Here is a 21924-nt window from a genome sequence, read left to right as displayed (position 1 = left end):
TTGATAAAGCCTTATTTATCAATTTTCCTCTTTTAGGGTTACTGTTTTCTGTTGAAAAAAAAATATATTTTAACTACCCCAGGGTTGCAAAGATATTCTCCTATGATTTCTTCTAGAAGCTTTATAGCTTAAACTTTTACATTTAGGTCAATGATCCACCTCAAATTAAATTTTGTGTATGGTGTGAGGCAGGGTCAAGGCTTGTGATTTTTCCACATAGATGTCTGTGACTTGACCTTTGATTTAGAGAGAATGTGACAGCCTTTACTCCTCTAGCTAAATGAGGTTGTACCCTCCCAGCACACCCTGCACATTCTTTCCTGGTACTCCTTATATCTATCACTACTTGGTAGCAGAACAATATTTTTGAGTCCCTGAGATGTGTAAATGGTTAATGGGCTCAGCTGGTAACTGAAAGGTTGGAGGTTTGAGTCCCCCCAGAAGGTACCCTGAAAGAAAGGCCTGACAAGTAGGAGAGTCAGGAATAGGAGGAGGATATGGAATGTGTGGCTAATTGCCTCCATGAACAACTGCCTCCTTTGCCATGAGACCAGAAAAACTATATGGTGGCCAGCTACCATTACTGAACATTTTGATCAAAGATTCCATAGAAGAATCCTGATCAAAAGGAGAAAAATGCAGAACAGAATTTAAAATTCTTATGAACTCTAGATTTTCTGGAGCCATGAAGGGTGGATGAATCCTTGAAAGTATTACCCTGAGATCATCTTTAAAACTTAAACCAAAAATATCCCCTGACGTCTTCTTAAACACAAACTATAGTTTAGCTTAACTAGTAAAAAAGGTATGCCTTGAGCATTGTGCTCTTTTAAGAATTATCTATATGGGCTAAAATTGACAACAGCAACTCAAAAGATTAGATAGGAATCTTAGTGGGCAGTGAATTTATGTTAATGAGGGAGGAACATTCAGAAAAGGAGGATGAGAATGGTTGTACAACTCGAAGAACATAATCAATGTTACTGAATTATACATGTAGAAATTGTTGAATTGGTGTATGTTTTGCTATGTATATTCTCAGCAACAACAACAAAATAAAATTTAGAAAATGAAAAAAAAAAAAAAGAAGAAGGCTTGGTGATCTACTTCTGAAAAATCAGCCTTTGAAAGTCCTATGTAGCACAGTTCTACTCTGACACATGTGGGGTTGCCATGAGTCAGAATCGCCTCAGTAGCACCTGGAAAAACAGCTCTATTTTAACCACTTTTTTTTTGTTTTTGTTTTTGCTCTTGATAATTCGTTTTACCCTGTGGCCCTTCCTCATTACAACTAAACAATATGCCTGAGGTGTCTGTTTTCTACTGGAAGAATTATTATAGCCAAATTCAAAAAACTCCTAACTTAGCTTCAGAAAGATTGCAGCATCTCAGAGCAGAAACAATGGACTGAGGGAAAAGGCTTTTTGAATTTTGACAGCCAAATCCCTGGAGGACTCAGGGAATAAACAATGAATGTGGAAGATGGTATGATGGTGGAAAAGAGACTGTCTCCAGCTACAGAGGGGCAACGCAATGTTTCTCTGGGCTAGGGGAGAGAAACAGCCAGAGGGGAAGCATAGACAAGGTGCCCAGGCCTGACTACTCCCAGACTGAGTCCTCATGGGGGAGGAGGAAGGGAGAAGAAGAGGTGGAACAGAAAAGGGCACTATGTTCACTTCCTAGTACAGCCAGAGAAATCCTAGGAGTTGCTTTATTTAATAATAATTTTTTTTTTTGGTGAAAATATACACAGCAAAATATTCACCATTTCAACAATTTGTACGTGTACAATTCAGTGACATTGATTATATTCTTCAAGTTGTGCAACCATTGTTTCTATCCTTTTCCAAATTATTCCACCACCATTAACATAAACTCACTGCCCTCCAACCTTCTCATCTAACCTTTTGAGTTGCTATTGTCAATTTGATCCTACATAGATAATTCTGGAAGAGAACACAATGCTCAAGGCAGACATACTTTATTAATTAAGCTTAACTATTGTTTAGTTCAAAGAAGACTTCACGGGATAGTTTTGGTTTAAGATTTAAAGATTGAGGACAATAGTTTGGGGAGCCTGGGAGGTTCTCTAGATCTCCTGGCCCCACCACAGAACCTGAACAGTAAGGTAGAAATGGCTGCAGAAGGCGTCCAGGGAGGTCCTTGCAGGGCTCATAGCTGAGAGTAGTGAGCAGCCAAATGAACAAAACATCAACATTTTGAAGAAAGACAGGATCCAACCCTGTGCTTACATAACAATCCACTCGGCTAACATATGGATCTTTTTTGCATTAATTTAAAAAATTTTTTTATTGTGATAAAATATATATAACAAAACATGACTACCTAGGGGTTCATGTAGTCCATCTAACAGATCTCCTCGGGGGTCAAACCAAGCTGACGACTATTCAGGAAGCCTATGACCTTGACCTTTTAACATTTGGACTATCTAAAGCAGACAGTGTCTCTTTGCCTTCCAAATGTTCAGGCCTAAAATGTTAATGTCGATTCCTAAATGCACTGCATTAGAAAGCTATAAAGAGTTAATTCCCTAAAGCCATTCCTATTAATCTTGGCATCTGGGTAAAAACTAAATTTGGGACTCAATTACCTGATCAAGTTCCATGTAGATGTAGCCAGCAGTAATATTGATGAATGTGGCACTCATTTCTCCCACTCGGAAACCTGATTGCAACCCCATCATAAGCAATCTGTCCTTCAAGTGCATCCGGAAATGGGCATTATTTTTCCTTTTTCTTCTGCTGTAGAGAGAGTTTTTGATTCCTGAATCTTTAACTCCCTGTGCTCCACAGAACAGCCCTACTTGAATGAAAATGGTAAATAATACCACTAACTCTTGAACAAGGAGCCCTTGTAGCTCAAAAAGGTTGGCAGTTCGAACCCACTCCTTGGCTCCGCAGGAGAAAGACTTGGCAATCTGCTCCCGTAAAGATTACAGCCTCGGAAACCCTATGGAGCAGTTCTACTCTGTCACATGGTGTTGCTATGAGTTGAAATTGAGTCCAGAGCACGAAACAATACTTGAGTTGTCTTTTGCAGTCTAGAAAGCACTTTAATATTCTCTTGTCTCAACCAATCCTCATCAGTGCTTGGTGAGTAGGTTTGGTACTGCCCGTTGTCAGGTGAGGAAACTGACAGGAAATTGAAGAGGTTAAGTCACCTGCTTGCATCATCCAGCTGACAAGAGGAGCCAGAGATGGAACTCAGGAACTTGACTTTCTTGTGGACCTTGTACTTGCTTTCCTCAGCTTATAGGCTACAGAGGGCTTCATTAAATAGGTCCGGATGTTGTACCATTAGAAGAACATGCCTTGGAGAGTCCAAGAAGATGAGAGACACATGGAACAGACCTGGACTCAACCTTAAGCCTGGAGTCAAGCCCCCCCACCCAAGCCCAGCTGAAGGCAGTATGCCATTGAATTATTTTTTCCACTGAGTTTTCATTACATAGCATTATTGTGGCAATAGTTGACTAATACAAACAGGATGATGGTGAGGGCTTCTCTGAGGAATGATTGGCAGAGACATAACACTGAGTCTGGAGTATAGAAGAAAAGGGGCCTAAGATGGATAGAAAACTAAGGGCCTCACATGACAAAAGGATGAAATTTATTCCATGTGACCCTAAAATATATGTCTGAGACCAATAGATGAATATACAGGGATGTAGGTTTAGACTGCACCTCGGGAAGAACTTTTTTTAAAAAATATTTTATTATATTTTTGGTGAAAGTGTACACAGCAAAACAGATTCCCATTCAACAATTTCTACACATATTGTTCAGTGATATTGGTTACATTCTTCACATTGTGTCAACATTCTCATTATTTCTATTCTAGTTGTTCGTTCCCATTAACCTAGTCTCACTGTCCCCCAGCCTTCTCATCTATGTTTTAGAGTAATTGTTGACCATTTGGTCTTGTATAGATGATTTTTTGAAAGAAGAGAGTGCTCGAGTATGATATTCTTTACTTTATGAGCCAATCTAGTATTTAGCTAAAAGGTGACTTTAGGGGCTAGTGTCAATTCGATATTTAAATAGTATGTCAGGGCAATAGTCTCGGGGATTGCCCCAGTCTCAGTTGGTTCAGTAAGTCTGGATTTTTTGAGAATTTGAAGTTCTGTTTCACATTTTTCTCTCTTTCTATCAGGATCCATCTATTGTCACCCTGATCAGAATGTTCAGTAGAGAGAGTTTAGCCAGGCACTATCCAGTTCTTCCAGTCTCAGGGTAGAGGAGGCCGTGGTTCACGTAGGCAATTAGACATACAGACCAGTTCCTTCTCTGAATCTTGGCTTTCCTCCTTTCTCAGATGAGTAGAGACCAATAGTTGTATCTTAGATGGCTGCTCACAAGCTTTTAAGACTTCAGATACTACTCACCAAACTAGAAAGTAGAACATAAACTTTATGTACTATATTATGCCAATTGACTGAGTTCTCTCAGGAGACTATGACCCTAAGTCTTCAAACCAAGATAACTAATCCCATGAGGTGGTGATTGGTTATGTGTAAGAAGTATCAGTATCTATGACTCCTATTTGTTTTATTATACAAACATATATTATATATATATATATATATATATATATATATATAGGTTGTTGTTGGGGAAGAACTTTTTATCAACTAGAAGTGCAAGGAAAATGGAATGAATTGTCTCAGAGATTGTCTTTGAGATTGTCTTTCCATCAGAGAGCATGAAAATAACACTAATCTAGGGCCTACTATGTGCCAAACATGCATATATATACTTTTCTTCTATTTTGTAATTATCTCACACAAAAAAGTTTTTGAAAAATAAGGATTATTGCTCCATTTTACAGATAAGGAAACCTGAGGTTGAGAGAAGGTAACTTGTCAAAGTCAATATAGCCAGTAAGTGGCAGAGGTAGGCTATGAACCCAGGATCTATCTGGCACAAAAATCCTGCCATTCAAGAAGCTGGTTTCCAGAAATACTTTCAAGAAGGTTCTAGTACTAGGTGGGGAGTAGTGCACAAAGCCTGGCATCAAAAGCCATTCCTGTTCCAGGATGAAGTTGTTACTAGCAGTGACTCACTAGGGCTGGTGTCGCCCAGTGCAGTAACTCATAGTGTCACCCCCCCATGGACCTCCTCCTGTACCAGACCATACAGAATCCTTAGTAACGTTTCTTGTACTAATGTTACTCCGTAAATTGTAATTCCCATATATCACTGAATGTAATGGCAATAATAGTGACATAACCAACTAGCAAATTTAAAATTACACCCAGTGACATCACTGGTTACTAGTATTTGGCAAGTTTCCATTACTATGAGGGTGAGGAGACAGGGAAAAATAGTGAGTTTTTCATAAAGCTAAATTTACTCAATTTAAAGGACTGTCCTTTATTCTGAAAGTCTTTCTCTTCAAACGCTCTTTGTTTTATCAAAATATGATGCTCGTTTTTTTTCCCCAAAAGGTCAATCACTCTAAAGCAAACACGAGAAGATAAGGGGGTAGGGAAACTAGAGTACTGGAAACAGGACGACCAGAACACAATTAAAGGGAATGTTGACACCTTGTGACAAGTGTAATTACTACTGTCACTGAACAATTTGTGTCGAAATTGTCAAATAGGAACCTAATGTGCTGTGTAAATGTTCTTTGAAAGCACAATAAAATATTATTAAAAAAATAATAATGATGCTAGTTTTAAAAAATTGTCTTAATTTGGCAAAATAAAAAGTTATCAACCTTGTCAGTCTACCCAGATGTTTTGAAACTGTATGGGCTGTGAAATCTCCAAGTCTAGAAGCCACTCTCTGGATGACCTCCAATGTCTTTCCAGCCCTGAGGTTTTATAACTTTTTGTCTTTTTAACTCTAAAGGTCATATAACAGGCTCCACAGCCTCAGGAATCTGCCTTGGCCTGCAATTGTGTCTAGGCTGAGGGAAGGATGCAAGGTTGGCTGCCTTCTCCTAACTGGAAAAGGACACTAAACTCTCATAAATCATGCACTTCATTACAGCGATCCTCCTGCCTCTCATGAGGTCCCATTCTGCTGATTCAACGGCAATAGCCCAGCCCGGACCATCTGTAATGGTCTCCAAGGCTATGATGGAGAGAGTGTGGCTTGTCTAGGTGCCCACACTAGGGGGAAACAGCCTATTCAGCTGAGCTGTGTTTATGCTGATGAGACCTCCTGGCAGGAACCTCACCCTACTCTTATCATCCAAGAGACAGAGAGTCAAAAATTTCCTCTCAGGGAAAGATTGGCTCAGGGCAGCCTCTTAGACTCAGATGAAGGTAATTAGCAGGGGCTTCTGGGAGCCCACAAGTGGTTTTCCATCAGCGGCTAATCTAAAAGTCGATGGCTCGAACCTACCCAGCAGCTCCACTGAAGAAAGGCCTGGCAATCTGCTTCCCTGAAGAGTACAACAAAGAAAACCCTATGGAGCAGTTCTGCTCTGTGACACATGGGGTCATCACGAGTCAGAATCGAATTTTGTTCTACATCCTTCTCCAGCTCTGTCCAGAACCCTCTGTTGTGATCCCAGTCAGAGCAGTCAGTGATGGTAGCCGGGCACCATCTAGCTGTACTGGACTCAGTCTGGTGGAGGCCTTGGTAGCTGTGGTCCATTTAGTCCTTTGGACTAATCTTTTCCTTGTATCTTGTTCTCTTCATTCTCCCTTGTTCCCAAACGGCAATGGGTTTGGTTTTTGTTTTTTTTCTGGGAGGCTGCAGTCCCACTTGCTCTTGTACAGTGCTGCACCACCTCCCCAAAAGTTGGAAAAAGAGAGTGGAAGAAGATTTTGATGATTTGTTTTGTTTGCTTGTTTTAATAGACTTTTTTTTTTTTTTTTAAGAGCAGTTTTAGGTTTACAGAAAAATTTAGAGGAAAGTATGGAGGGTTCACGTATATTCCCTCCCCCTAATACACACAGTTTCCTCTATTATTAGCATCTTGCATTCATTTGGTATATTTGTTATAACTGATGCACCAATATTGTTACATTATTATTAACTAATAATAGTATTAACTAATAAGGGCAGAAGAGCCCTGGGTAGTGCAAATGGTTTGTGCTTGGCTGGTAACTGAAATGTTGGTGGTTTGAACTCGCCCAGCAGCACCTCGGAAGAAAAGACCTGATGATCTTCTTCCGTAAAGATTACAGCCAAGAAAACCCTATGGAGCAGTTCTACTATGTAACACATGGGGTCGCCATGAGTCGGAATTGACTCAATGACACACGACAATAACAACAATAAGGGCACCGATGGTTCAGTGATAGAATTCTTGCCTTCCATGTGGAAGATCCCTGTTCTATTCCTGGCCAAGACACTTCATACGCAGCCAGCACCTGTCTGTCAGTGGAGGTTTGCATGTTGCTGTGATACTGAACAGGTTTCAGTGGAGCCTCTAGACTAAGAGGGAGTAGGAAGAAAAGTCTGGCAATCTACTTCCGAAAAGCCAGCCAATGAAAACCCTATGGATCACAATGATCCGATCTGCAACCAGTCGTGGGGGCAGCATTTCATCCCGTTGTGCATGGGGCACTCTGAGTTGGAGGCTGACTCAATGACAGCTAACAGCAACAACAGCATTAACTGAAGTCTATAGTTTACACTACACTTCACTCTTTGTGTTCATCGAGCAATCCCTGTGAGTTTTGACAAATGCGTAATATCATGTGTCCACTATCACAGTATCATATGGTATAGTTAATCTCCCCTAAAAATGCCCTACGCTCCATCTGTTTATTCCTCCCTCTTCCCCCTAAACCCCTGGGAACCACTGATTTTTTTTTATTTTTTTATTGTACTTCAGGTGAAGGTTTACAGAACAAATTGTTTCTCGTTAAACAGTAGTACACATGTTGCCCTATGACGATGGTTTACAACCTCACTACACATCAACACTGTCCTTACTTAATCTTGGGTTCCCTATCACCAGCTTTCCTGTCCCCTTCTGCCTTCTAGCCCTTGTCCCTGGACTGCCGTGCCTCGTTAGTCCCGTTTGTTTTATGGGGCTGTCCAATCCCCAACTGAACGGTGAACCTCGGAAGTGACTTCACCACTGAGCTAAAAGGGTGTCTGGGGGCCATACTCTCGGGGTTTCTCCAGTCTCTGTCAGGCCAGTAAATCTGGTCTTTTTGTGTGTGTGTTAGAATTTTGTTCTACATCCTTCTCCAGCTCTGTCCACAACCCTCTGTTGTGATCCCAGTCAGAGCAGTCAGTGATGGTAGCCAGGCACCATCTAGCTGACTGGACTCAGTCTGGTGGAGGCCTTGGTAGCTGTGGTCCATTAGTCCTTTGGATTAATCTTTTCCTTGTATCTTGTTCTCTTCATTCTCCCTTGCTCCCGAAGGGATGAGAGCAGTGGAGTGTCTTAGATGGCTGCTCACAGGCTTTTAAGACCCCAGACGCTACTCACCAAGGTAGAATGTAGAACATTGTCTTTATAAACTGTGTTATGCCAATTGAGCTAGGTGTTCCCCAAGACCATGGGAACCACTGATTTTTTTTTTACTGTCTCTATGGTTTTCCTTTTCCAGTATATAGTTGGAATCATTCATTATGCAGCCTTCTGACACTGGCTTCATTTACTTAGCAATATGTATTAAGATTCCTCCATGTCTTTTCATGCCTTAATAGTTTATTTCTTTTTATTGCTGAATAATAATACTCCATTGAATGGATGTACCACAGTTTGTTTATCCATTCACCTATTGAAGGACATCTTGGTTGCTTCCAAGTTTTGGCAATTATGAGTAAAGCTGCTGTAAGTTTTAGCGTACAGGTTTTTGCGTGGACATAAGTTTTTAATTTATTTGGGTAGGAGTGTGATCACCAAAACACATAGTAAGACTATGTATGACTTTGTAAGAAAGTGCCAAATTGTCTTTCAAAGTGGCTGTACCGTTTTGTGTTCCTACCAGCAATGAATGAGAGTTCCTGTTGCTCCACTTCCTCACCAACCTTTGGTGTTGTTAGTGTTTTGGATTTTAGCCATTCCAGTGTCCATCACCCACCTGTCAGTTTGTCGCACTGTGGTGGATTGTGTGCTGCTGTGATGCTGAAAGCTATGTCACCAGTATTTCCAATACCAGCAAGGACACTGTCTCAGTTATCTAGTGCTGCTGTAACAGAAACACCACAAGTAGATGGCTTTAACAAACAGAAATTTATTTTCTCACAGTTTAGGAGGGCGTGGGAGACCTTCAGTGAGATGAATTGACACAATAGCTACAAAGATGGACTTGGACATGTTTGTGATTGTGAGGATGATGCAGGATGGGGCAGCGTTTTGTTCTGTGGTGCGTAAGGTCGCCATGAGTCAGAGTTTACTCAATGGGAGCTCTCTCTCGAGCAGGTGTGTGGTCGTAGCTCATTGTTGTGTTTTATTTGTTTTTGAAAACTCACCCAGTGACTCTGCTCAAGAAGTATCCCTCCCCTGTGGCTGGGGCCAACCCGTGGGTTCACCTAAAGTGAATATGAGGACCAAGGCACTGAGCTGAGGGCCACCACTTCCCCAGGCTTGAGAGCAGCCGATGGAACAGGACATAGGGTTTCCTAGGTAGACATCTTTACAGGAGCAGATTGGCCAGGTCTTTTCTCCCACAGAGCAACTACTTCACTTAAACCACCCACCTTTCAGTTAGCAGCCAATTGCTTAACCATTGCGCCACCAGGATTATGTATAGCAAAACCTTCAAAAGCTGAAATCTGTGTAAGGTGGAAACCTGTCAGAGAAGGAAAAATCAAATATTTTCCACTAAAAGGAGCAAGAGAAAAGTGGTAAGATTGCACCCTGTCGAAGGCGGAAAAATTTTGAGACCTGGAAAAACAAGGCAGTCCCATGGAGTTCTGGCTCTTACAGGTTTCACTGTATAATGTAGACAAACACTAGACAGAATCGAGGTAAAGATGTAAGTAAGTATGGTGCTCAGGCATGGGGAGGATTATGGGTGATTTGAACACACGCCTTTAAAGTCATCGTTACATTGTTTTATTTATTGTGCTTTAGGTGAAAGTTCACAGTTCGAGTTAATTTCTCACACAAAAATTCACACACATGTTTTATGTGACCCTAGTTGCTCTCCCTATGATGTGACAGCACACTCCCGCTTTCCACCCCAGACTTCCCGTGTCTGCTCAACCAGGTCCTGTCCCCTTCTGCCTTCTCATCTCGCCTCTGGACAGGAGCTGCCCATTTAGTCTCGTATATCTGCTTGAACTAAGCAGCACACTCTTCAGGAGTATTATTTTATGTTTTATAGTCCACTGTAACCTTTGTCTGCAGAGTTGGCTTCGGGAATGGTTTTAGTTCTGGGTTAACAGAGAGTCTGTGGGCCATGTCTTCTGGGGTTCCTCTAGTCTCAGTCAGACCATTCAGTCTGGTCTTTTTACATGAATTGGAGTGCTGCACCCCACTTTTCTCCTGCTCGGTCAGGGACTCTCTGTTGTGTTCCCTGTCAGGGCAGTCATTGGTGGTAGCCGGGCACCATCTAGTTCTTCTGGTCTCAGACTGATGGAGTCTCTGGTTTATGTGGCCCGTCTCTTGGGCTAATATTTTCCTTGAGTCTTTGGTGTTCTTCATTCTCCTTTGCTCCAGATAGGTTGGGACCAATTGATGCATCTTAGATGGCCACTTGCAAGCTTTTAAGACTCTAGACGCCACTTACCAAAGTGAGATGCAGAACATTTTCTTAATCAACTTTGTTATGCCGATTGTCCTAAATGTCCCCCTAAACCATGGTCTCCAGACCCCCACCCCTGCTACTCTGTCCCTCGAAGTGTTTGGTTGTATTCAGGAAACTTCTTAGCTTTGGTTTAGTCCGGTTGTGCTGACGTCCCCTGTAGTGTGTGTTGTCTTTCCCTTCACCTAAGATAATTCTTGTCTACTACCTAGTTAGTTAGTGAATTGCCCTATCCCTCCCTCCCCACCCTCATAACCATCAAAGAATGTTTTCTTCTGTGTTTAAATCTTTTCTTGAGTTCTTATAATAGTGGTCTCAAACAGTATTTGTCCTTTTGCGACTGACTAATTTCACTCAGCATAATGCCTTCCAGATTCATCCACATTGTGAGATGTTTCGTGGATTTACTGTTGTTCTTTATCGTTACGTAGTATTCCATAGTGTGTATATACCATAATTTGTTTATGCATTTGTCTGTTGATGGGCACCTAGGTTGTTTCCATCTTTTCGATACTGTGAATAGTGCTGCAATGAACCATTACATTGCTTTTACAAAGAATATGATTTTAAAATAAATAGGTGTGTGGTGAGGGGTGGGGCCGTGTGGGGACTGCCTGCATTTGAATCCTGGCCGGAAGACCGTGGTCCCTGGCTTTGCTGGAGCACTAGCGAACGAACTGCACCAAGAGCCGTCCTTGCAGATGCCCTGCCCTGCTCCCTGGCACTGCCCAGCCCGCTCCTTAACCCACCACTTTCAGATCCTCAACACAAGGTCAACCTACCTATTCCTCCTCATACTGACTCCTCCTACTGTTGCTGTTGGGTACCGTGGAGTCGATTTTCCAATCATAGCGACCCCACAGGACAGAGTAGAACTGGGCTGTAATCTTTATGAGAGCAGATCGCCAGTTCTTTCTCCTTGCATAGCCGCTGGGTAGGTTCGAACCACCAACCTTTCAGTGAGCAGCCAAGTGCTTAACCCCTCCTCCTACTACCGCTGCATGAGTTGGACCTTCCACACTCTGATGAGTTACTCACTCTCCCCAGCCTGGTCCTGGGCTGTAAAATGAGGAGACACCATCCTTGTCCCTACATTCCCACCTCACAGGGTCGTTGGGGGATGGAATGGGAGAGTGAATATGTAAGAGCCGAGCCCACTGGACCCCTCCCCCAAATGCAGGCATCTGTGCTCCCCGAGTGTGCTCAGCACCCTGGGCATAGGGCTCTGCATCAGTGCACCGTCTAACCAACTTCCGCTCATGCTGCTTCTTTCTGTTCCAACCAGCATAAATGCGGGATTTTTCTCAAATTTATTGTGTACTTACATACCTTCAAAAATTGAATATATGGACTAGAACAGTGTTTTACTTTCAAATACTTTTTTAGTCAAAGTAATAAAGTCCCCTGTTCTTCCAGTCCCAATCCCCAGAGCAACCACTTCTAACCTTTTTAGCTGTTTCTTCTGAATGTTATCTGCATATCCCTAAGTAAATACTGCTGTTTCTTTATTTTACATTTTAAATATTGTTCATGGACTTTCTGCTGCATTGGAAAAGGACTTCGCTCACTTATACTCTGTCTCTGTCTCCCTTCCCCCCATCCTCCCAACACAATTATATCACTATTTTAATTATATCACTATTATATTGCTATTAATTATATGTTGTTGATAGGTGCTGTTTAGTCTGCCCCCGACTCATGGTGACCCTATGCATAACAGAATTAAATGCTGCCTGGTCCTGCACCATCCCCATGATCAGTTGCAGACTGGACCATTGTGATTCATAGGGTTTTCATTAGCTGATTTTTTGGGTGTAGAACACCAGGCCTTTCTTCCGAGTCTGTCTTAGCCCGGAAGATCCGCTGAAACCCGTTTAGCATCATAGCAACATGCAAGCCTCCACTGACAGATGGGCGGTGGCTGCACATGAGGTGCCTTGGCCAGGAATCAGCCAGGGGTCTCCTACACGGAGGCAAGAATTCCAGCACTCAACCACCACTGCCTCATAATGTATATATCACAGTAATTATATCATGAATTTAATAGTGATGTAATTATATCTGTATTTTAGTTATTTTTATTACAATGGTAACTTTAAGAAATATGCTTATATCTCCTCTTGTTCTCTCCACGAGTAGCTGCTGATGCTCTCCAGCTGATGCCTTTTAAGAAGAGGCTGCTAGGGCTGTAGCCTCCTTCTCCCCCTCTTCCTTCTGCCTCTAAGTTTCTCTCGTATGTACTTTGAGTATGTACTTTGACTTTTACACGGTCTCAACTGGTAACATTCTCCTCCTGTAATTAAGTTTTCCATGCTCCATTTATAGATTGATTCTAAAATCAATAAACAATGTTTGCATTATTGAGACATATCCATACACACATGGTTCTTTGCCTGGCCAGTAATATAGCTGCTTATGTTTGCTTTCGTGTGATACTTTTTCTTCGATCTGAAGTGTCAAATAGGCTTTCTTTTTTCCTTGAGCTATTTGACTTCATTATATTATCAAATTTCCCCAAACATTCTATCCCAAAGGCATTCTGTTTAGCTTTTTTTCCCCCCTCCCCGAGGTCTGCCTTTGGAGCCCTCTGTCCTCCTGCTCCAGTCTGGATGGTTGGTTGACTTCCTAGCTATTATCCAGGACTTTCCTTCACTGCTTTCCTAGGCTTCTCCATAGTTTCAGGGATTTGTGTTGCTGTTCTTAATTTTTTCTGCCTTATTTTGCTGGAGCATACCATCAAGTAACATCCTGGGCAAAGATGTGTGGTGGGTAAAATGTCTTTTTACAAAATCCTTTATGTTTGAAAATTTATCCATTCTTGCCTTTATTCTTGATTGATAGTTGGACTGGGCATTGAATCCTAGATGGAAAACATTTTCCCTTAAAACTTTGAAGGCGCTTGCTTGTCTATTGCCTTTTTTCCTCTTGAAAACCCTGATTCATTCTGATTCTTGTTGCTTTATAAGGAACGTGGCCTTCAGCGGAAGCTTTTAGAGTCCACGCTTTATCCTTGGTGATCTATTAGTTCATGCATTGCTCTGAGTTCTTTTCATCTGAGGACTTGTGTCCTTTACCTCTGAGAAATTTTCCTCTATTATTTTTTGGATAATTTCCTCTTCCTGTGTTTTCTATCCTCTTTTTGGGAAACTCCTCCTCGTTAGATCCTGATTTGATACTTTATTTCCCTTATCTCTTGACTCATTTTTGCCATCTCTTTGTCTTAATATTTTTAAATCATACAAGTATATTTAAGTTCAAGAACAATTTGCCTTTTTTGATTTTGATATGGAGTCTCATATGAAAACGCATTTTTAGTTATATTGTTTCTGCGATAAGAGTGGCAGGCATTTCGAACAAGTTTCACTTAAGAGTGGACGTATTACCATAAAACGAAACCAAAATTGCCTTAAGTGAATGAGGCTCTGAAAACTTGAGAGTAAGGGCTTTCAGAGACATGAAATGAGGATTGTGGGAACTAGGCCAGGCAGGAGCCAGCTAGGAAAAAGAAAAACGTGATGTAGGAGGTGGTTGCAGGTGCTGCCTTAGGTCAGCAGGCTCTCAAGGCGCTCTGTGTGCCCCACTCCCTACCCCGCCTCGCCAAGGAGTGGGTACCAGTTACCAGTTGCCATCAAGTCAATTCCAACCTACCTGTCTTATTAATAAGATAATATAGTTGAGCACTTTGCACAGAGCATAACACATACTAAAAGATCAATCAGCAGAAATTGCTGGTTATTATTATCATTGTTGTACGATGATCAATGCATTTGTGAATGATATAAAAAAAAAATCAGTGAATGTCGAGGCAACTCCAACTCATGACGACCCCATGTGTGTTAGGGTAGAACTATGCTCCATAGGTTTTCAATGGCTGATTTCTCTGAAGTGCATTGCCAGGCTTTTCTGCTAAGGCATCTCTGGGTGGACTCAAACCTCCAACCTTTTGGCTACCGGCTGAGTGTGTTAACTGTTTGCACCACCCAGGGACTCCAAGGAGTGGGTAGGGTCAGCCAATCAGGCAGAGGAGCTGAAAGGGTCAAATCCCAAGTCTGTGACGAGGTCTTTGCTGAGGAAGGCAGCTGGACTGAAAATGGCAGAGGGTTTTCCTGCCAAGGAACACAAGCCAATCAAGGCACTATGCAGAGGCAGGGGCAGCAGGTGCCAGGCGTACAAACAGAGACTCAGGCTCAGACAAGGACCTGGGGCGAGGCTGAGTGAATGGCTGGGCTGGCTAACGAATTGTCAGAGGCTCTGAGTGCGGAGGGAAACCCAAGACTTTGAGGGTCGAGAGAAGCAGCACTCACCCGGCCCAGGGAGTGGGGGGGTTCTTCCCAACCTAAGCTTTTTACCTCCACGCTGTAGGGTCTTTCCTCTAATAAAGATGAGGCAACCGCATAAAAAGATACAGTAGAGGTTCAAGGGCCTTTTTGATGTTCTCAGATCCTGAGTGCATGACTTTTAGGACCTTTGAGCCTGTGTTCACCCCAAAGCTTTGTATTAAGAACCCCCTCCCTCATTTGGAAACACTGGTAGCATAGTGGTTAAGAGCTACAGCTGCTAACCAAAAGGTCGGCAGTTCGAATCCACCAGCCGCTCCTTGGAAACCCTACAGGGCAGTTCTACCCTGTCCTATAGGGTCACTATAGGGTCGCTATGAGTCGGAATTGACTCAACGGCAACGGATTTTCCCTCCATTTGCAGTTTGGTCTTCACTGTAAGGGGGAGTAAGAGACAGCACACACACACACACACACACACACACACACACACACCAGCGCACCAGCTGATTCATTCCTTCACAAAACAGTGTGTTGAACGTCTGCCCATCACGGTGCCTGCCCCAAGCCGGGGCTGGAGCTCCAACACTAAATCAGATGCTCTCCCTGCTTCGGTGTCCCATGGGGGAGGCAGACGTGAGAACAGAAGAGGGCTGGCGATTCCTTCATGGTTCAGCTGCTTCCAAATGAGATGTTTGGCAGGAGAAGAGGACTGCACCCTGTTGTCCCTATGTTCATTGTTTACGCGCTAAGATAATAATTTAGGTAATTAGTTATTCATGCAAATGTTTACTTATTCAACCAACGTTTGTTGATCTCCAATAATAACAATTAGCACTCATTGAGGGCTTACTATGTGTCAGGCACAGTGCTAAGCCTTTTAAACTCCGCCATGTGCCAGATGTTAGGAAGACAGAGATCAAGATGCAGTAATCGCCTTCAAGGAGCAGGAGTGGAGAGACCAGTAATCAACACTGCAGCCATTTCATGTAAAACTCACAACAACAACAACACTTTGAAGTGCTGTTCTTGAGAGGAAGTGCAGCGTAATGGTTAAGAGTAAGGCCTTTGGTATCAAGGACCTGATTCTGAAACCTGTATGTGCCGCTTTTTAGCTGAGCAACCTTGGGCAAGTTACTTAAACTGTCTAAGCCTCAGGTTCTCCATCTATAAAATGAGCGTGGAGTTAATAACAGCTATACCTTATGGATTTGCGAGGGTTAAATAAGATAATGCATATCATGTGCTTAGCACATTGCCTGGCACAAGGTACAATAGGATCCCAAGAATTAACTTAGTACAGCATTAGATTGAGGCAGCCCAAAGGCATTGAAGAAGGACAAAGAAGGAAGCAGAGTTGGTCTAAACAGTTTATGTTACTCTGGTTGGAAGCCCAGTATCTTGCCCACATCAGCATTTCTATGTGATAACACAAACTTCTTCAGTTCCAGGTTCTGCTACCATAATTTCTAGTGCATAATTGCGGTAGGCTCTTCTCACTTCTGGGCTTCAGAGTCTTCATCTTTACAGAGAGAGGGCTGTAAAAAATGCCACTTAGAAATTTTTTTCAATTAAAAAAAAAATACCACTTAGGACTCTATCCTTCCAGGATGTACATTACAGCATTGTTTGTAATAGCAAACCATCAATGGGGAAATAGTTAAATAAATTGTGATACATTCATACAATGGAAGACTATATAGCTATTAAAAAGATTGAGGTAAACCCACGTGAGTTGATATACAGAAATGTACTTTATTAGTTTTTTTATATTTCATTGTGTTTTTGGTGACAGGTTACACAGCAAATTAGGTTCCATTTAACAATGTCTATACTTATGGACCAGTGACATTGTTTACATTTTTTGCAATGTGTCAACATTCTCATTATTTCCATTCTGGTTGTTCCGTTTCCATTAATCTAGCTTCCCTGCCCCCCTTACCTTTTCTTCTTTGTTTTAGGGTACATGTTGACTGTTTGGTCTCATACAGATGATATTTTAAAGGAGCGTAGTACTCACGGGTGATATTTTTTATTTTATGAGCCAATTTGTTATTTAGCTGAAAGGGAATGGTTTTGGTTCAAAGTTTAAAGGGGGTCTCAGGGTAATAGTCTCAGAGGTTCCTCTAGCATCTACTGCTCCAGTAAGTCTGGCCTCTTTTTAAGAATTTGAGCTTTGTTCTACATTTTCTCCCGTTCTATCTGGGACCATCTATCGTGTCCCTGGTCGGAATGGTCGGTAGTGGTAGCCAGGCACCATCTAGTTCTTCCGGTCTCAGGATAGATAAGGCCATGGTTCATGTAGGCTATTAGTCCTATAGACTAGTTTCTGCTTTGAGTCTTTCGTTTCCTTCTTCCTCTTTTGCTCCGGATGCGTAGAAAACAATAGCTGTATCTTAGATGCCGCTCACAAACTTTTAAGACCCCAGACGCTACTCACCAAACTAGGATGTGGAACATAAACTTTATGATGTATATTATGCCAATTGACCAAGTTATTCCACAAAGCTATGGTCCTAAGCCTTCAAACCCAGTAAACCAATCCCACGAGGTGTCTGGTTGTGTCTAGGAAGTATCTGTAACTGTTCCCCCTGTATGTTTTATTATATATATGAATATATATGCAGCACATACACACGTATATACATATGCCTACAGATACACCTATATATGCACACATATATACACATATATACCTTCCTATTACACATACATGCGTACATACCTACCTATGTAACCACACACATATTTTTTCGTTGTTACTGCTGTTGTTGCAAAATTGTATATGTTAATAGCATTTACCAAAAAGTCCCTTATTCTTATGTACTTCTTAATGTCATCATTTACCTTGGTCAGGTGGTGCAGACGTCACCCACATTCAGTATTGCCTTTTCCATCCAAAAATAACAAGTGTCTACTGTCTAGAGAGTGATTCTCCACCCCCCATCCCTGGTAACCACCAATGAACGTTGATTTCTGTATGTATATTTATTCTTGTTTTTTTATAAAAGTGTGATCATGCAATATTTGTCCGACAAATGTACTTTATTGAGCCATAATTTACATGCAATAAATGCCCCAATCCTAGGTATATTCGTGATGCATTTTGACGAATATATTAATCTGTTTCATCATCATCCTGATCAAGATAAAGAGCATTTCTATCACCCCTAAAATTTCCCTTATGCCCCTTTTTAGTCACTCCCTCTTTACCCACTCAGAAGCAAGCACTGTTCTTATTTTGAACACCATAGATTCATTTTGTCTGTTCTTAAATTTCATATTTTTGGAATTATAGCTATATATATTTCATATTCAGCCACGTTACTGCAAGTATTGGTAGTTTTCCTTTTTATTGGTGAGTATTATTCCATTGTTTGCTTGTATACCACAGTTTATCCATTCCCTGTAGATGGACATTTGGTTTGTTCCAGTTTGGGGCCATTGTGTATAAAGCTGTCACCATTCTTGTACAAATCTTTCATGTGTATATGTATATATAATGTTTATCTTGGATATACTCACTCTTTGTTCTCTTTGCCAGGAATACTGTCTCAGATTCCACCCATACCTGCTGTTCGTTCTTCAGGTCTCCACTTACTTGCTCTGGAAAGCCTTCTTCCAAGCTGGGTTGGGTGTCCCTCCACTGTGCTTGTCTAGCCTTCTGTGTGACCCCAAGCCTACCTGTCTGTCTGTCCCCTCTGATAGTGAACTTGTAGAGTAGGTACCAGGTTTGTTTCCATCATGGCTTTGTGGTTCTGGCCCCAAGATTAGCATGCGGCCTGAAACATGGTAAGTACTCCATACTATTTGTTGAATGAAAGAATGAATGGAAGACAGAAGTGGTTCTCCAGTCAGAAACAAACGTGTCAGCCCTCAGCTCTTCGTCTTTGACTTATTTGGTTTCTCACTCCATGCCTCATAAGCAAGGCTTTAAGGAGATAAAGAAAATCCTCTGGAGGAGATTTTCCAAAATGGAAAGCTAAGTAGACCGTAGACCCTTGCCGCTTCACACAATAGAGCCTCCTGCAGATTCCAAAAGAACTGATGAATATCCTCCATCCAATTCTCTTGGATATTATCAAAAGATCATTTCCTTCTTTGAAATAAATCAAGACAGTTGTTTTTTGTTTTTTCTTTCTTCAAGCCTGTGAGTCTCAACGCTGTCACTCCCGCAAGTTCCAGTGATGGTGCAGCTGTTCTTTCAAAAAATGAAGATCATTAGAAAAATATTTGTACCTCTCTGAGAAATAGATAACCTCAAATTTCCAAAATTTTCAGGAGAAAAAATTAAGTTATACTAAGTGTCCAGTATGTGTTCCTGGCAAGGGGACAGCATGGGATCGAGAAGCTGACATTGGGTTAGGTCTCTGAGATCTTTCAGAACAATGTTGTGCAAACGAGACATCACACAATAGGTCACCAGAGCAACTGAGCTCCCAGGGTGCATGACTCAGGGAGGACCCCACCTGAGAGAGCCCACCCTCCATGCGCTAGTGCCCAGATCAGCATATGGCTATAAAACTTGGGAAATTCATCATGGGTTATTGCTGTTGTTATTATTGGTATGTTATTATAACAGTCGTTATCTTTGGCTTCTGTGTTTCAGGGTGTGGGTGTTTTGGTTTAATTGTATTGGTATGTGTATTTTGGTTGTTGTTGCAGTGATAGGGACATTGATATGTATTTTACTTAGTATTTTATTTTATTCTCGTGGGATTTGTGCGATTCTGGTGGTAATAAACAACGGCTCTTGTTATTCTGTGTGAACAGATAACAGAGTTGTAGGTGCAGGGATGGTTAAGATATAGGAAGGCTTCCTGTAGGTGAGGCACTGATCCACAGCCAACCTGGGAGAGAGGTCCAACGTGGCCTGCCCCACAGGGCCTGACGAGGCCCTGCCACCCTTGAGCTCAGCAGCCCCAAGGCTCACAACAGATGAACAGGACCTCCTGCTGAAGCACCCTGTGTCTTCTGAGCATGCTTATCCCCTCACAGACTTCCAGGGTCCAGGAGGCTGCATTGCTGTCTGACTTCCCATCATGCTCCAGGTCCTGCCCAAGGTTAAAGACGCTCTCTCTTGAGATTTCTAGAGCAGCCAACAGCCCAGATCTGGCCTTCACAGAGTTTTGTAACCAGGGTGGATAGAGCTGTAGTCCAAGTTACATTTGTGCTTCTTAATATCTAAGACAGACCTGGGAGTCTCCCAGTGCCAATAATATTAATATTCATTAATCACCAGCATCGTCATCATTTGTTGAGTGCTTGCTATGTGCCAGGCACTGTGCTAAACAGTAGTGATGCAATATTTTATTTGATCTTCACAAGAATGCTATGAGTGTATTTACCCATTTTATAAAGGAGGAATATGGGCCTGAGAGGTTAAGTAACTTGCTCAAGTTCACATAGCTAATAAGTGGAGCAGTTAAGATACAAACCCAGGCAGTCTGCTATTTGTGGTGGACACTTCTGAAGGTGACCTCCAATGAATCACACCCTTGAGTGCCTTGAATATGGCAAAGGCAATAGGTTGTCACTCCTTGAGTAAGTTATGTTGTTATAGTGGAAGGCCATGAGAGGTCATGCCTATGATTATTTTACCTTATATAAGACCGTCTCTGCAGACTAGAGAGAGAGATTCTCCTTCTGACCTTAAAGAGCAAAGAGCCATGATGTGAACTACCTAGGGAGGGGGCCACATGGCAGGGAACTGCGGGCAGCCTCTAGGACCTAAGGGTGGCCTCCAGCTGACAGCCAACGTAAAGCCAGGACCCTCAGTCATACAGCAGAAAGAAATGAAATCTGCCAACTACCTGAATGAGCCTGGAAACAAATTCTTTCCTAGTTGAGCCTTCAGATGAGAATGTGGCTCAGCCAACACCTTGATTGCAGCCTTATGAGACCCTGTGCAGAAGACCCAGTTAACCCACACATGAACTCCTGACCCATGGAAAATGACATAATAACTGTGTATTGTTTTAAGCCACTAAATTTGTGATAATTTGTCACACAGCTTTATGGATTGAATTGTGTCTCTCAAAAAGATACGTTGAAGTCCTAACTCCTGGTACTTAGGAAAGTGACCTTATTTGGAAATATCTTTGAAGATGTTATCAGTTAATATGAGGTCATATTGGAGTCGAGTGGATTCTAATCTAATCAGAGTGGTATCCTATAAAAGAGGAGAAGAGACAGAGAGACGGCCAGAGGAAGAATGGCCATGTGAAAATGCATCTGTAAGCCAAGGAATGCCAAGGATCACTGTCACCAAAAGCTAGGAGAGAGGCATGGAACAGATTCACCCTCAGAGCCCTCACCTTCAGACACCCTGACTCTGGGCTCCCAAACTCAAAAACTATGAGACAATAAATTTCTGTCCTTATAAGCCACCCGGTTTGTGGTCGTTTTGTTACAGAAGTCCTAGTAAACTAATAGACACAGCATAGAAAATGGATACCCAGCCCAGACTCTTAACCTCCACCCTGTCTGCCTTTGTAGCAGGCTCCTGCGCTCTATCTACTGATCCTCTTGCAGAGTCCCCTTTCCCTGTCTGGGGGGTTCTAGACTAATTGCTTGGAAAGGGGCCAAAGCCAGGAAATCCTGGGCCCTTTTTGGACCAGAAGGCAGCCCAGTCACAAGCAGCTCTTTATTTGAAAGAAGGATCAGCAAGAAGCTGCCTGAGACCTCTTGCTTTGCCAGTGGGGCATTTCCAGGCAATCAGAGATTTTGGGTTATGATTAAGGTATAGCATCTGAGGAGCGGCACTACAGAACTTGGAAGCGCACTCCAAACCAAAAAAAAAAAACCCAAACCAATTGCCAACTCATAGCGACCCTATAGGACAGAGTAGAACTTCCCCCTAGAGTTTCCAAGGAGCACCTGGTAGATTCAAACTGCTGACCTTTTGGTTAGCAGCTGTAGCTCTTAACCACTACGCCACCAGGGTCTCCACACTGC

This window comes from Trichechus manatus, unplaced genomic scaffold, assembly GCF_000243295.1.
Source record: "Trichechus manatus latirostris isolate Lorelei unplaced genomic scaffold, TriManLat1.0 scaffold00054, whole genome shotgun sequence".
Lineage (NCBI taxonomy): Eukaryota > Metazoa > Chordata > Mammalia > Sirenia > Trichechidae > Trichechus > Trichechus manatus.
The sequence above is the reverse complement of the archived record's forward strand: the minus strand, read 5'-3'. Positions refer to the sequence as shown.